At 53.8% G+C, this 12,929-nt stretch overlaps 1 long non-coding RNA gene across 1 annotated transcript in view; it reads left to right on the top strand.

The window, feature by feature from the left end:
* LOC131417710 (uncharacterized) overlaps nt 1-10,414 on the top strand; it is a 39,277-nt gene extending 28,863 nt beyond the window's left edge. The window contains exons 3-4 of the long non-coding RNA XR_009222746.1: nt 7,279-7,373; nt 9,678-10,414. This is a non-coding gene — a long non-coding RNA (uncharacterized LOC131417710). The remainder of the gene's footprint in view (nt 1-7,278; nt 7,374-9,677) is intronic.
* Nucleotides 10,415-12,929: the final 2,515 nt, after the last annotated feature.

The following is a 12,929-nucleotide window of genomic DNA, read 5'->3' as shown; positions in this document are numbered from 1 at the left end:
TGACATCACAGCTGGTGCCTGGATCATGTTCTAGGTGGAAAAGGGGACAACAGTGACCTGAGCCCCCAGGCCTCTCCAGCCACAGGGTGAGGTAGAAAAAGGCATGTGAGGGAGAGCCAGAAAACCTAGATGCAAGTCCTGACTCAACCACTTGCTGTGTGACTTCTGAGAAATCACTTCACCTCTCTGAGCCTCCATTTCTTCAACTGAAAAAAAGGGGCTATACTGAGGATTGGATGTGGCAACGCAAGTGTAGCGCTTTGTAAAATGGAACATGCCATGTGAGTGTAAGACAGAACAATCTCTCCCTTCCACCATCTCATTCTGTCCCGGAACTTGCCAGTTCCTCAAGTTCTGGGGTCATTCCATTCATTACGGAGGTGGGGCCCACACATTTTAAACTGTATTTTCTTTTTCAATAGGTAATATATTCACACAGTTCAAAAATTTAAAGTTACAGAAAGGTATATAATGAAAATGCTGGCTCCTGTATAACGAGTGAAACCAGTTTCGGTCTCCATCCAGAGACAGTCTTTAGCACACACAACCAGATGAGCATATGGACTGTTTCTCTGTTACCTTTTTTACCCAGATGGTGCATGCCAGTTCATTCCTTCACTGAGAATTGAAACCAGCCGGCACCGCAGCCTGCTCCTCTCCTGCCTTGCTGTGCTTTTGTTTTTGCACTTTACTTTATATCTGGGACACGTTTCCATATCCGTATGTCAGTGGTTCTAGTGCTTTTTTCTGGCCACTGTACTCCATCACCTGGACATACCGTTAAGTGTGGAATCAGTCCCCTATGGAGGGCACCTCCAATCTCTTGTCATTCTTGTAAACAGTGCCACCTAGGTCATTTCACATATGTGCATGCCCAGCTGGACGTTACATTCTAGAAGTGGAATTGCTGGGTCACAGAATTTGTGCATTTAGTGGGCTGCCAGTTGCCCTCCATGGTGGTTGCATGGGTTTACAGTCCTGCCAACAAAGCACGAGACTGCCTTTCCCACGCTTGCCAGCTCAGTGCATTGTCAAACCTTTGATCTTGGCCAATCTGCTCAGTGGAAAATGGGGTGTAGGTGTAGTTTTCATTTGCCTACTCTTATTCTAAGTGAGGTGGAGCATCTTTTCAGCGCCCAGCTCTACGGCTAGCCTGTTTCTCTCCATACATGGCCTAAGGCCATGGCCTTGCCTGCTGCCCCCTCTGCAAGATCCAGGACTAGATTTGTGTTTCTGTCTGCCAGCTTCTTGCTGAGTCACTCTCAAGAAGGAAAGGGCAGCAGGCTCAGGTTATTTCTGCCCCGGGAGCCATCCGGAGCTGCCAGGCCTGGGAAGACCTTGACCTCTGGCATTCCCTGTGGGCACCCGGCACACATTGATTGTTGCACCTGTCAAACCCTAGCTCCCTGGTTGCCCTGGGAGAGATAGGGGCTTGCAGGTAGGGATCAGGTCAGACATGTTTGCAAACTAGACATGGAAAGGACCCAGCTAGATTCGGAGAGGGAACATTTGGAAGGAACTAATGAGCAAAGTCCTAAGCCATATGTGACAGAATGAGAGGAAGCAGGCCGGGTGTAGAGGAGGAAGGACTGGAGTTATTGGAAAGGACTTTGGGCTGGGAGGGTGGTGAGCCACAGCCAAGGGATCAGGGAAGTTGGGAAAAGATTCTCACCAGAAATCTCTAAACACGAGGTGCACCCAGCCTTGGCTGCTCAGCTCATTGCCACTTCAGGGCTAGTGCTAAGAGCTGCCTGGAGCTGGAAGTAGAGATGCCCCCTTGGCTGCGCATGGAGGATTCAGGCCACTGGCGCGGCCAGCTAGAGGTGTGGAGAGGCCCAGTGATCCTTGCTGACCCTCTCTGAGTGGGGTCTTGGCATCTGCGGGGTAGCCAAGTCAGGTCGTTTTCACTTAACCTCAGCGCTGCCCTATGCACCTTGCTGCATCTTGCTCATAGACAAGAGAAACCAAGAGAAGCCAGTGGGCGGACTCTTGGGCCCTGGGCAGTCAGTCTGCCACTGTTATTTCTCGACTCAAACAAAAAGCAAATTTGCGTTGGAAGTTGCTGAGGCAGAGTCACCCTGGAGCCCTTCAGAGCACAGGGCTGCTCTGTCATTTTATGACCTCTGGGGCTGACCCCGTATGGGAGGTGGGCCTTGGCATCTGTGAGCTACAGCAGAGCCCCAGGCCTGTTCTAGGCTCTGCCACCGTCCACAGTCCAGCCTGTCCTCTCTGCTGGGGCTGGTGATCCAGAGCTCTACTGCAGCAATGGACAGTGGGAAGGGCTCCCCTGTATCTTGGGCCCCACCATGGTCCATTCCAGGGTCTCCGTGCTGCTGCTTCAGACTCCACATCAGCCAAGTGTAGAGACCGCTGCTGGTACAGGAGGGAGCATCCCCGGACAGCGGGCAGGGTGGGGCTGCCTTTCTGCAGCAGCTTCTCAGAATCTTCTCAACACCGCATCAGAGAGTTTTCAAGAACTGCAGCTACAGAAGCTCTCCTCCCCCACACTCAGCCTCCCTAGAGGAAAAAGTATGAAAAGTTGAGGTTGTCCCTGAGGCCACCAAGAAATGCTTAATTGCTTTCTGAGAGAATTGTCACCTCCTTCTGGTTTCCTCCATTCCCCCACTCCACCTCTTCTGCAACCACTGGAGGCTCTTGCTAAGAGACTTGGGGCTGGAGACGTGTGCTCCCTGGCTGCGTCCCAAAGTAACCAGGAGCCTGTGTGCTGAATAGCAGCTCACTTCTCTAAATATATTGCTGTACCACCTTTGCTGAAAAAAAGAACTCTATGTTTTGGGGGAATAAATGTGCGCTTTTCTGTGAGCTAGACACTCATTGATAGCAGATGGATGGTGGCCCAGGCCAGCTGAGTCAGCCAGACTTTGGAGCAAGCAGACACTGTGAACCAAGACAGGGAGCCAGCCAAGGAAAGTGAAATACAGGGCTACTTGGAGGCCTCCATCCCAGGAGTCTAGTCAACACCTTGTGCAACTTGATTCAGGTTGAGAGCCAACTGGAGGGATGCGTATTATAACAGGTAGGCTAAAAAGCAGTAACAAATAGACTCCAAAATGTATAATGGTTTAACTAACTTAGAAATTTATTTCTGGGGCCGGCCCCGTGGCACAGCGGTTAAGTGCACGCGCTCCGCTGTTGGCGGCCCAGGTTCGGATCCCGGGTGCGCACCAACACACCGCTCGTCAGGCCATGCTGTGGCGGCGTCCCATATAAAGTAGAGGAAGATGGGCACAGATGTTAGCCCAGGGCCAGTCTTCCTCGGCAAAAAGAGGAGGATTGGCATTGGATGTTAGCTCAGGGCTGATCTTCCTCACAAAAAAAAAGAAAGAAATTTATTTCTTACTCATATAACATACCAAGGCAGGAGTTCTTGACTGGCCAGTGGCTTTCCTCCACTTGGTGATGCAGGGACCCAGGCTCTTTCCATCTCAGGGCTCTGCCTTTCCCCGGGGTCTCACTGTCATCTACATCCAGCCAGCAGAAGAGTATGGGAGAGGCACACTCACCTCTTACGGCTTTGGCTCAGAAGTGGCACACATCTCTTCTGCTCATATTCTATTGGTGGAAACTAGTCACATGACCACACCTAGTTGCAAGGGCATCTGGGAAATGTAGTCTCTGCTCCTTAGTGACAACTCTAGACTGTGAAAGGGGAGCAGGGATTTTGGTTGACAGCTAACCATCTCTGCTGCAGGATGAAATTAAGGCATTTAGGTCATGGCACCAAGAGAGAGCAATTTCCAACTTTTAAGGGACTGTCTGGAAGAATAGTCTGGGTCTTAAACTAGGGAGTCTGGCTTAGATAACATGCTGCAAGGGATTTTGCTTTTGTTAAGGACTAGAAGATCAAACAGCATCAGAAATGGGCAAAAATATAGGGGAAAGTTAGCAGAAAAGCAAATGTATAAGAAACCTGGATAATTAGGCCTAAAACGCTGTGCTGTACACCTACAATTGGTCTATCAATAAACAATTTGTGCCCAAGCTTCCCAGCACAAGGAATGGAGCCGGGGCCTCTGGCAGAGGCTACGTGGACAAAGATTTGGATGCCTGTGTGTGGAGGAGGGGCACAGCCAGAGGGCAGGATGAGGTGCAACTCTGAGGTTGTGGGTGAAACTGAAATGCTGCCTTTTCCTTCTCACCAGGGTTAACGTATAGGACCTGGAGCCTCCATTGTGCGGGCAACTCTATCAGTTCTCCATTGCTGAGTAATAAGTCACCACAAACCTAGAGGCTTAACAACACCCAGATTAGCTCAGTTTTGTTGGTCAGAAGTCTGAGGTGGACTTGACTGGGTCTCCGGTTAGAGTCTCAAGGCCAAAATCAAGGTGTTCGCCAGGCTGAGCTCTTACTGGAGGTTCTGGGGAAGAATCTGCTCCTAAGGTCATTCAGGTTGTCTGCAGAACCAGCTCCCTGTGGTTGTAGGACTGGGGTCCCTGTTTCTTGCTGGCTGTTGGCTGGAGACTACTCTCAAGTCCTTACTTCCTGTCTTCAAAGCCAGTGATGGAGCATCAAATGCTTCTCATGCTTGGAATCTCTGACTTTCCTTCTGCCACTGGAGAAACTCTCTGCTTCTGAAGGGCTCTTGTGATGAGGTCGAGCCCACCCAGATAACTGCTCTATTTGAAGGGCAACTGATTAGTAACCTTAACTCCACTGCAAATCCCTTTGCCTTATAATGTAATATAATCACAGGAGCAACACCCAGGGATGGAGATCATGGGGGCGTCTTAGAATTCTGCCTTCCACAGGGCCTGAGGCTTTGTGCCTGGGGCCCAGGGTGGCATCCTTTGGAGCTAAAGAGACTTTGTCTTCTGGCTAAAGAGCTGTCCCACTTGGTTCCACCCCATCATGGTGGAGTGACTGACCGTCCTGGTCCCCGCTCTTACCATATACACAGAAGATCTAGGAACAGAGAGAAAATGCACCCCCTACCCCTGCAAGTTCCTTTCTTTCAAAGCCTCATGGAGACTGGACCCTCCTAATGAGAAGCTCAACACTCTCTGGGTGCACAGAGCACACTGCACCCAGAGAAACAAAGCTGGGCCCTGCCAGCTGGGAACTCACCTGCTAATGGCCCGACTTGCCTCCTAACACCCCCAACCCTTGCACTCAGGTCTCAAGCCCTGAAGAGAGCCCCGGAGTTTCCAGCCTCCCCACTGTCTGCCTCACCCTCCCTCACACCCCCGTTAGGGAGGGACAGGCCTGGGCACAGTGACTTCAGGACTTGGCAGCTCCTCTGGCATTCCCTGGCCCACCTCCTGGCCACCCAGATGGTGACCAGCCTGGAGAGGCAGCTCCTGGTTTGTTCCCCACAGATGGCCTGCCATTGGGGAGGGCAGGGGAGAGAGGAGTGGGAGGCCTGGCTACTGGGCCTCCTGCAGCCGCCCCTCAGCCTAATCTGGCCGCCTCACCTCCTCATCCTGCCTCTGGCCTGTCTGCTGGCTCCCAGCTCCATTGAGGGTCTGCCCTTAACATGCTCCCAGCACTTTCCGTAACATGTTTCTAGCTCCTTTCAATGCCCGTTCCTGTAGCACGGCCAGGTGGACAGCCTCCTCTCCCCGCACCTGGGGCCTTCTCCCCTTCAGCTATTCAGGAATGTAGATGCCTGCAGCAAAAACCACCAAAAATGTTTTCTTAGGTGCAGTCCTCTCCCCTGGGGCCCAGGGCACAGAACGCCCCTTTGTGCAGCTCCCTCTCCTTCCCCCCAGGAGCTGAAGTCTCAACCTCACCTAAGATTTGACCTTGGTATCCCCTCCTGTGGGTGTGTTTCAGGGCCTGGAGGACTTGAAGAGGGCCCATCTCCTAGTCAAACAACTTAATCCAAAGCTCCCATGTGAAGCCATTTGTCAGGCTTTGTGGCCTTTCCTTTACCCTGGGACCCCGTGGAGGGCAGCAAATGGCATGGCGGGGTTCTGTGCAGGCTTGGGTGGTGAAGGGCCGAGGCAGCCCTCCCAATTCCAGGGTCCCAGATGCTGCAGAGCCACTGGCAGGATGAGCACAGCAAGGACGCTGACTGGTGTGCATGGATGTGAGGTCTGCCCTACTTGGAATTTCAAAGCTGACACTATCCGATTGGCCAGATTGTTATCATTCATACACTCAGTATGCATTTCTCGAGGGCGTGGATAATAATGTCCATTTGTCGGGCAGTGAGCAGGTGCTGGGGATCCAATGGTCAACCGGATGGCTTGGCTGGAGCTCGGCTGAGGGGGGTCGCAGGGAGAGGTGGGGCTGACAGGCTGGGAGCCAAAACCCAAAGGGCTGGGCGGTGTTGAGGAGTCATGACTTCCTCCTGGGGCAATGGGAAGCCACCAGAGGGCTCTATGTAGTGACAGGGTCAGGACGGCATGGAGAAAGAGGACTCTTGCTGCAGAGAGAGGAGGGGAGGAGCCTGGAGGAGAGAGGTGGGATGGGAGGACCCACGGCGGGAATCCTGGAGAGGTGACAGGCCTGTGGACCAAGGCTCCCTCCTCTCATAAGCACCAATAATCCACAGTCGTGTCTATAATGAAAACCAAGTATGCTCTTTGCCAAATCTGATTTAGCACCAAGCAGCTCTGCCGAAGGAGAGTTTTGCCTTCCAAGTGCTGTTTCTTTCTGCATTTTCTCATCCTGTCTCCTCTTAGCCCCTCTGGCTTCTAAACAGGTTACTGCTCCCTTTTCTCCTGGGACTGCATCCTCTTCACATCCTCAAACCTCCGCTTTTTCTCCCTCGCTCCTCCGTCTGTCCAGCCCACATTAGGCTTTCTTCTTTCCTTAGCTTTTCAGGGACCAAGCCCTCTGCTGGACGCCTGTCTGAAGAAGGGAGAGGGGAAGCTGAAGGCTGCAAAGCCACTGAAATGTCTAAAGGCCGTGTGGAGGGCAGGAGCTGCGGCCACGCACGCACGAGGGCCATGACTGGGGCAGTGAGGGGCCTGTCACCCCCCTGGCCGGGCTGACTCCTGATGCACAGCCTTGTGTGAAATGAGCAAGTGGACCGCGTGGTCCCGGGTTCTGGGATTGAGAAGTCTTTATCGGGCTGTGACCACACCCCTCCTATATGGCCCGGGGAGGCGTTCAGTCATCAGGAAGCAGAACCAAGCCCTTGGAAAAGTCATCAGCCACACTCGAAATCCTTTTCCCTCGTGGGTGTGGCCCTTCCACCCTGAGGTCGGAGAGGAAATTAGGCTGGGGCGGGGCGCCTTGACGCTCGGGAATCAGGCGGCCCGCGGCCCCTGCACCCACATTCAGAAATGACTTCTGCTTCTTTCTTTCCAGGAGACCAAGGAGCCACCTACATCCACCTGACCAGCGTAACCCAAGGGAGCTGGCCTTAACCTTGGCCTCTCTTGGGCTCAAAAGAATCCGGACAGGTAGGGTCCCATCACTCGGCCAGCCCCTCACGTCACAGAGGTAGAAATGGGGGCTTGTGGAGACCTGGGGCCAGCACAGGACACACACTGTCAGCCAGGTCACCTGACTCCCTGGGTCACCTGACCTCTCAAGCCACCGCCCTTCCGCTGCAGTGTGGTTCTCCCCACATGGAAAATACCCTTTACTATGTAACGTGATGTAATCGTGGAATAACTCCTGAGGACAGGGACAGACGTCACGGGACCACCTTAGAATTCTGCCTTCCAGTGCTTGAAGCTCCTGTCCCCCGACCTGGCCTTACCCCCAGGCCTGCCCCTGAGAGGAAGTGTCCTCCTCCGCCATCGGCTGTATCCCTCACTCAGAATCCCCAATACATCGATGCAACAGTGAGGGGGACAGTGGGGTGGACAGCCCCACAGGCAGGCTGCTCGTGCCCTCCAGAAGCCCGTTCCCTCCCCGCCCAACTGGTCCAGACCCACAAGTCTCAGATTGTAGTTTCAGCTTCCAGCCCAGGAGCACAGAGATGTTTGCAGGATGCCAGAGGGGAGATAGTAAGAGCTTAGCCGTTTTAGTTACATGTGCCTCATCAGCCAGAATCCCGCACTTTGCTTTTGCATTTCTACTTGGTTCCCCCACTGATATAAAAATTAGTACTCATTCATTTAATAAATATTTATTGGGAGCATGCTCAAAGCCCTGGCATAGGAGTTGGAGGCCAGAGGGCAGGAACCTTGCCTTCAGAGGACTGGGAGGAAAAGGTATGTGCACAGAATCACTGGGTTCCTGTCCCCATTCTGAAACTCTGTGACGTCATTAAGTCTGCTCGTCTTTCTGATTCCTAGTTTGCCTGCCTGAAAAACTGGGGTGATACTCACAGATTGTTGGTGAGAGACTGAATATACAGATGGGCAGTGGCCAGACCATCTATGAAAATAGAGCTCTGGGGCTGGCCAGGTGGCATAGTGGTTAAGTTTGTGCCCTCTGCTTCCGCGGCCCAGGGTTTGTGGGTTCAGATCCCAGGTGTGGACCTACGCACCGCTCATCAAGCCATGCTGTGGCAGGCGTCCCACATATAAAATAGAGGAAGACGGGCACAGATGTTAGCTCAGGACCAATCTTCCTTAGCAAAAAGAGGAGGATTAGCAATGGATGTTAGCTCAGGGCTAATCTTCCTCACCAGGAAAAAGAACAAAAAAAAAACAAAATAGAGCTCTGACCCACAGTCTGCAGGAACCAGCCCGGGAAACCAACCCACTCTCTGCGGGAACAGCCCAGGAAGCCAGCCTGCTATCTATAAATTAGACTTGCAGAAATCAGACCACTGTCTCTAACGACTGGTCCTCTAAGCCAAACAGTAAATAACCCCTGTGACAATCAGTCTCAAATGGCCAGGATTTGATTAATGAATGACAGTTTTTCCCTAATTCTCGTCCCTGCTCCCAACTTAGGACCAATAAGAGAAAACTGAATATGTACCTAACAATCACATGGGACACTCCGCTTCTAGTTGCCCCCCACAGCTTCCCCGTGCTGCAAGCCTCCCATCAGGGCACTCCTGGGGCCTCCCTTTGTCCTGCTATAAAGCCTTCCCACTCCCTGCCCACCTTTGAATCCCTGCCAAGTGCAGGCAATGGTGGCTGACTCCTTGTATAGCAAGCTCGGAATCAATAGCCTTTGCTTGTTCCCATTTGGACGGCCTTCGTTTATCCCTATATTGGGGTCAAAGGAGTTAGGGAACGTAGAAGAGCTGGTTAAGAGCCCAGACCTCTAGAAAGGTGAGATGGAAAGACTTGTGGTAGAAAAGTTCACGGCTAGGATCAGAGGAGGCGTTCAGAGAAGGGAAGCAGCTCTAGCCTCTTGACCTCACCATCTGAACTTGCTCCAGGCCACTGATCTGAGCTCTGATGTGGGTGGTGTTTGCTGCAGCCTCCTCCAGGCTTGTGCTCCTCATGCATAGCCACGCGAGCCCTGTCAGGACAGGCCCCAGGGCCCTCGGCGCCAGAAGTGTCAGCTGTGGCAAAGGGGGGCAAGCAGAAGATGAGGCTACCAGGGACCACCAGGGTGGGTGGCTCTCTGCACCCATCCTCAACCATCCCTTCCCTTCAGACCACCTCTGGGTACGTGTCCAGAGCCTAGAGAGACGCCTCTGAATTGCTGGACCCAGGACTAAGCCCCCGCAGGCACAGGATGATCAGCGGGGCAGGGAGAGCTGAAGCCCCCAATTCACATAGTGGTGGAAGCCCAGGGGGTGATAAGGCATTATGTCATAACATGGCCTCTTCCTCAACCTTCCTTCTTCACAGATGTGCTCCAGGGGCCACAGAGGGTGTGAGCATTCCCTCCCTCTGTCCCTGGGTCTCCTCCAACACAGCACACCCTGCAGGGGCATCTGTGCGCCTCCATCCTGGCCTCACTCTCTCTTGCCTGGACTATCCCATTGGTCTCCTGAAGGGTCTCCAGCCTCCTGACTTGTGAATCCATCCTCTCTAACGCCATCGGCGGGATCGTTGTAGAACACAAACCGAAGAACCTTTCAAGCTCCGCCTGCCATACAGAGAGGCCTTCAGTGCTGGTACCAGCCCACTTTCCCAACTTCGTCTTCCGCCATCGGCCACCGTCTCCCACCTGTCAGGCTCCAGCCACACTGAACTCCTCACTGTTTTTAGCTGACTTCAGGGCTGGAATAAAGGGGTGTGGCGCTGCTGTGTGCTTGGACATGTAGACTTCGCCTCGTACCCGCCTTCTAGGTCCGGGCACTGTGCTGACTCAAGCATCTCCCTAACCTTGCATGATGGTCAGATGTACAGGATCCAGAGTTAAACAGGCCCAGGGCCAAGTCCTGCCTTCCCCACTAACTTGGTGTATTCTTTGGGCAAATTGCTTCACCTTTTTGACCCTCAGTATGTCCATCTATAAAACGGACATACTAATGCCCGCCTCCTGGGGTTACTGTGAGGATTCTATGAGATGGTGCATATAGAATACTGAGCCCAGGGCCTGGCACATGGAAGATGCTCAGCAGATGCTGCCTCTTCTATGAGATGCTTCTCGTGCAGCAAGCTGTTTCTCCATCTTCTGCTGTGAACTAAGATTTAGGTGTCTTTGGGCTGGCCCAGTAGTGTAGTGGTTAAGTTCTCAGGCTCTGCTTCAGCGGCCCGGGGTTTGCAGGTTTGGAGCCTGGGTGCAGAGCTACCCACTGTTTATCAAGCCGTGCTGTGGCAGCATCCCACATACAAAATAGAGGAAGATGGGCACAGATGTCAGCTCAGGGCCAATCTTCCTCAGCAAAAAAAGAAAAAAAAAGATTTAGGTGCCTCCTTGGGGACTGAGGAATTGGCAATGAAAGTGACCACAGGTCCCATCTAGTCCATCTTCCACATTTTACAGACAAGACAACTGAGACTCCAAGGTTGGAAATGACTTTCCAAGGTCACACAGTGTGTTGGTGTCAGAGGAGGGCCCGGAACCCAGGTCTCCTGGTGCCATCCCAGTATCCTTTCCACCGCGTCCCACTGCAACACTTACATACTCTGCATCAAACTGCAGAGCAGCTCACCTGCGTTCATCTCCCTACTTTTAAAGTCTTCTCCCAGAAATAACCTCAGGTCAAATAGTATCCTCATGGTTTGTAGAGGCGGCACTCTGGGGAAGGGGTTTGGATTAGTTGCCTTCATGGGGGTTTGTGACACAGAAAGTTCAAAACAGACTAAAACCAGTAATGACTGGCATGTCTTAGTGGCAGGTCATCCCTGGGTCTTTTCTAGAAGGGCCTGCCACTCACTCTGGCAAATCGACAGCCCATCTCTCTCTACTGGCTGGAGGAGCCCCTAGCCGGAAGTGCTGGTACCCTAGGCCTCAGTGGGTGTCAGTTGGTCAGGGAACCGAGTTCTAGGACAAGCAGGAGGCTCTCTTGGATCTGGCTGGGATGCTCCATTCACCTGGGGAAGAAGGGAGGGCCTGTGGGGAGGATCAGCCAGCGGGGAGGATCAGCCAGTGGGGCCCAGCCCTTTGTCCTGGCCCCTGGTGACAACCCCTGGGGCTGAGAGGCCAGATTTGCAGAATCCAGGTCTAGGGAGGGTGCAGACACTCCTGTTAAAAAACAAACAAGCAAACAAAACATCATCCCTGTAAACTGAACATCTCAGAGGTCTGGAGACTTGGAGGAACTGGATTCCGTTGCTTCACAGGTTTCCACCCTCTTCAAGTCAAAACACTCAGCAATCGGCCCACCCAGCCGTTACTACTCCACATTGCTCTCCCCAGGGTGGGGCCCTCGGAAGCACTCTTGATGGAGAACTTACAAAAACTCTCCTGCCCTAGCCCCCCGTCCCCACGTTGTGGCCACACGAGCCCCAGGTGATGTCTGGTGGTGATGTCTGCTGTCCTAAAGTGGACACACAGCTCCCAGCCGCCATGTTCACCAGCTGTCTCGTCTCCTGCCGCCTCCAGCCGCCAGTGGGCACCTGGACCAGAGGGACACTGTGCCGCAGACACTCAGCTCCCACTTTCCTTGGTTCCCTGGCCCGGGGCCCACGTCGGGGCTCCCAGTACAGCCTTTCCAGTAGATGGTGGAAGGGGCTCTAATAGTGGGCCCAGCCCCATCGCGCCCTTCACCAGTAAGCCCTCATCCCCAGCCCTCTTTACCACAATCTTCCCTGGGAGCCTGGGTCACTCGGTTCTTCTCCCATGGAAAAAGAGCAATGCCCTCCCCACACCAGGGCCCCGAGGTCCTCTCTGAGGCCACAGCCTTCCATTTAAAGTCAACTCACACATCCCCTGCCCCTTCCCTCCACTAGATCCTCTTCCACCATCCCATCTCCTCACAGCACCCCTCCCCACCCCCCCACCCAGTGGTGTGGCAAATCAGGGGCGACAGTGCCAGGCGTCTTGGCTCTCCTCTCCTCCACCCGGCCCTGCCTGCTAAATATACATCTAGGAGGAGTCCGGAAAGGAAACACCACAGACCTCCTTAACTCGTTCCCCTCCGGCAGCCAGCCGTGAGACGGCAGATCTGGGGGGAGGGGCGCCCAAGGCCAGACTGGAAGTGGGAGGACCAGCTCCTCACACCAGGCCCGGAGGATGGGGTCCTGCGGTGGGAGAGTGGGGTGACCTGTGGGAAAGAGAACAACTGTGCCCTCACTGCCCCCACCCCATCCTGCCCACAGGAGGAAACTGAGTCAAAGGAGGGCAAGTGGGACTCTGTCGTTTAAACCTCATGGAGGCTGTGAGCCTAAGTCAGGCCCTAACCCACTTTCTCCAGAAAGAGCTGAAGGGCTCTTGTTTCAACCAGAAGGTGAGGAAGTGCCGGGCAGGTGGCCCACCTTCTCCCCAGGGTGGGTCACCTTTCCAGGCTTCTTGAATAGAGGTGTGAAGGCCTGGGAGCAGGCCTCAGACGGGAGGAGGTGGGAGTCTCACGGAATGGTGGGTGAGTGCCCCAGCATGGCACCCCCAGCCTAGGCCTGCCTCCCTGCCTGCCCACCAAAGGTGCTCCCAGAGGCTCCCCAGGCCTCCTAGCCAGGGGTAGGGGCTGCAGGCTGGTGAGGTTGGCAGGGCTG

Source organism: Diceros bicornis, chromosome 18 (assembly GCF_020826845.1).
Source record: "Diceros bicornis minor isolate mBicDic1 chromosome 18, mDicBic1.mat.cur, whole genome shotgun sequence".
Lineage (NCBI taxonomy): Eukaryota > Metazoa > Chordata > Mammalia > Perissodactyla > Rhinocerotidae > Diceros > Diceros bicornis.
Note: the sequence above shows the minus strand (reverse complement) of the source record. Positions and strands in the feature narration are given on the sequence as shown.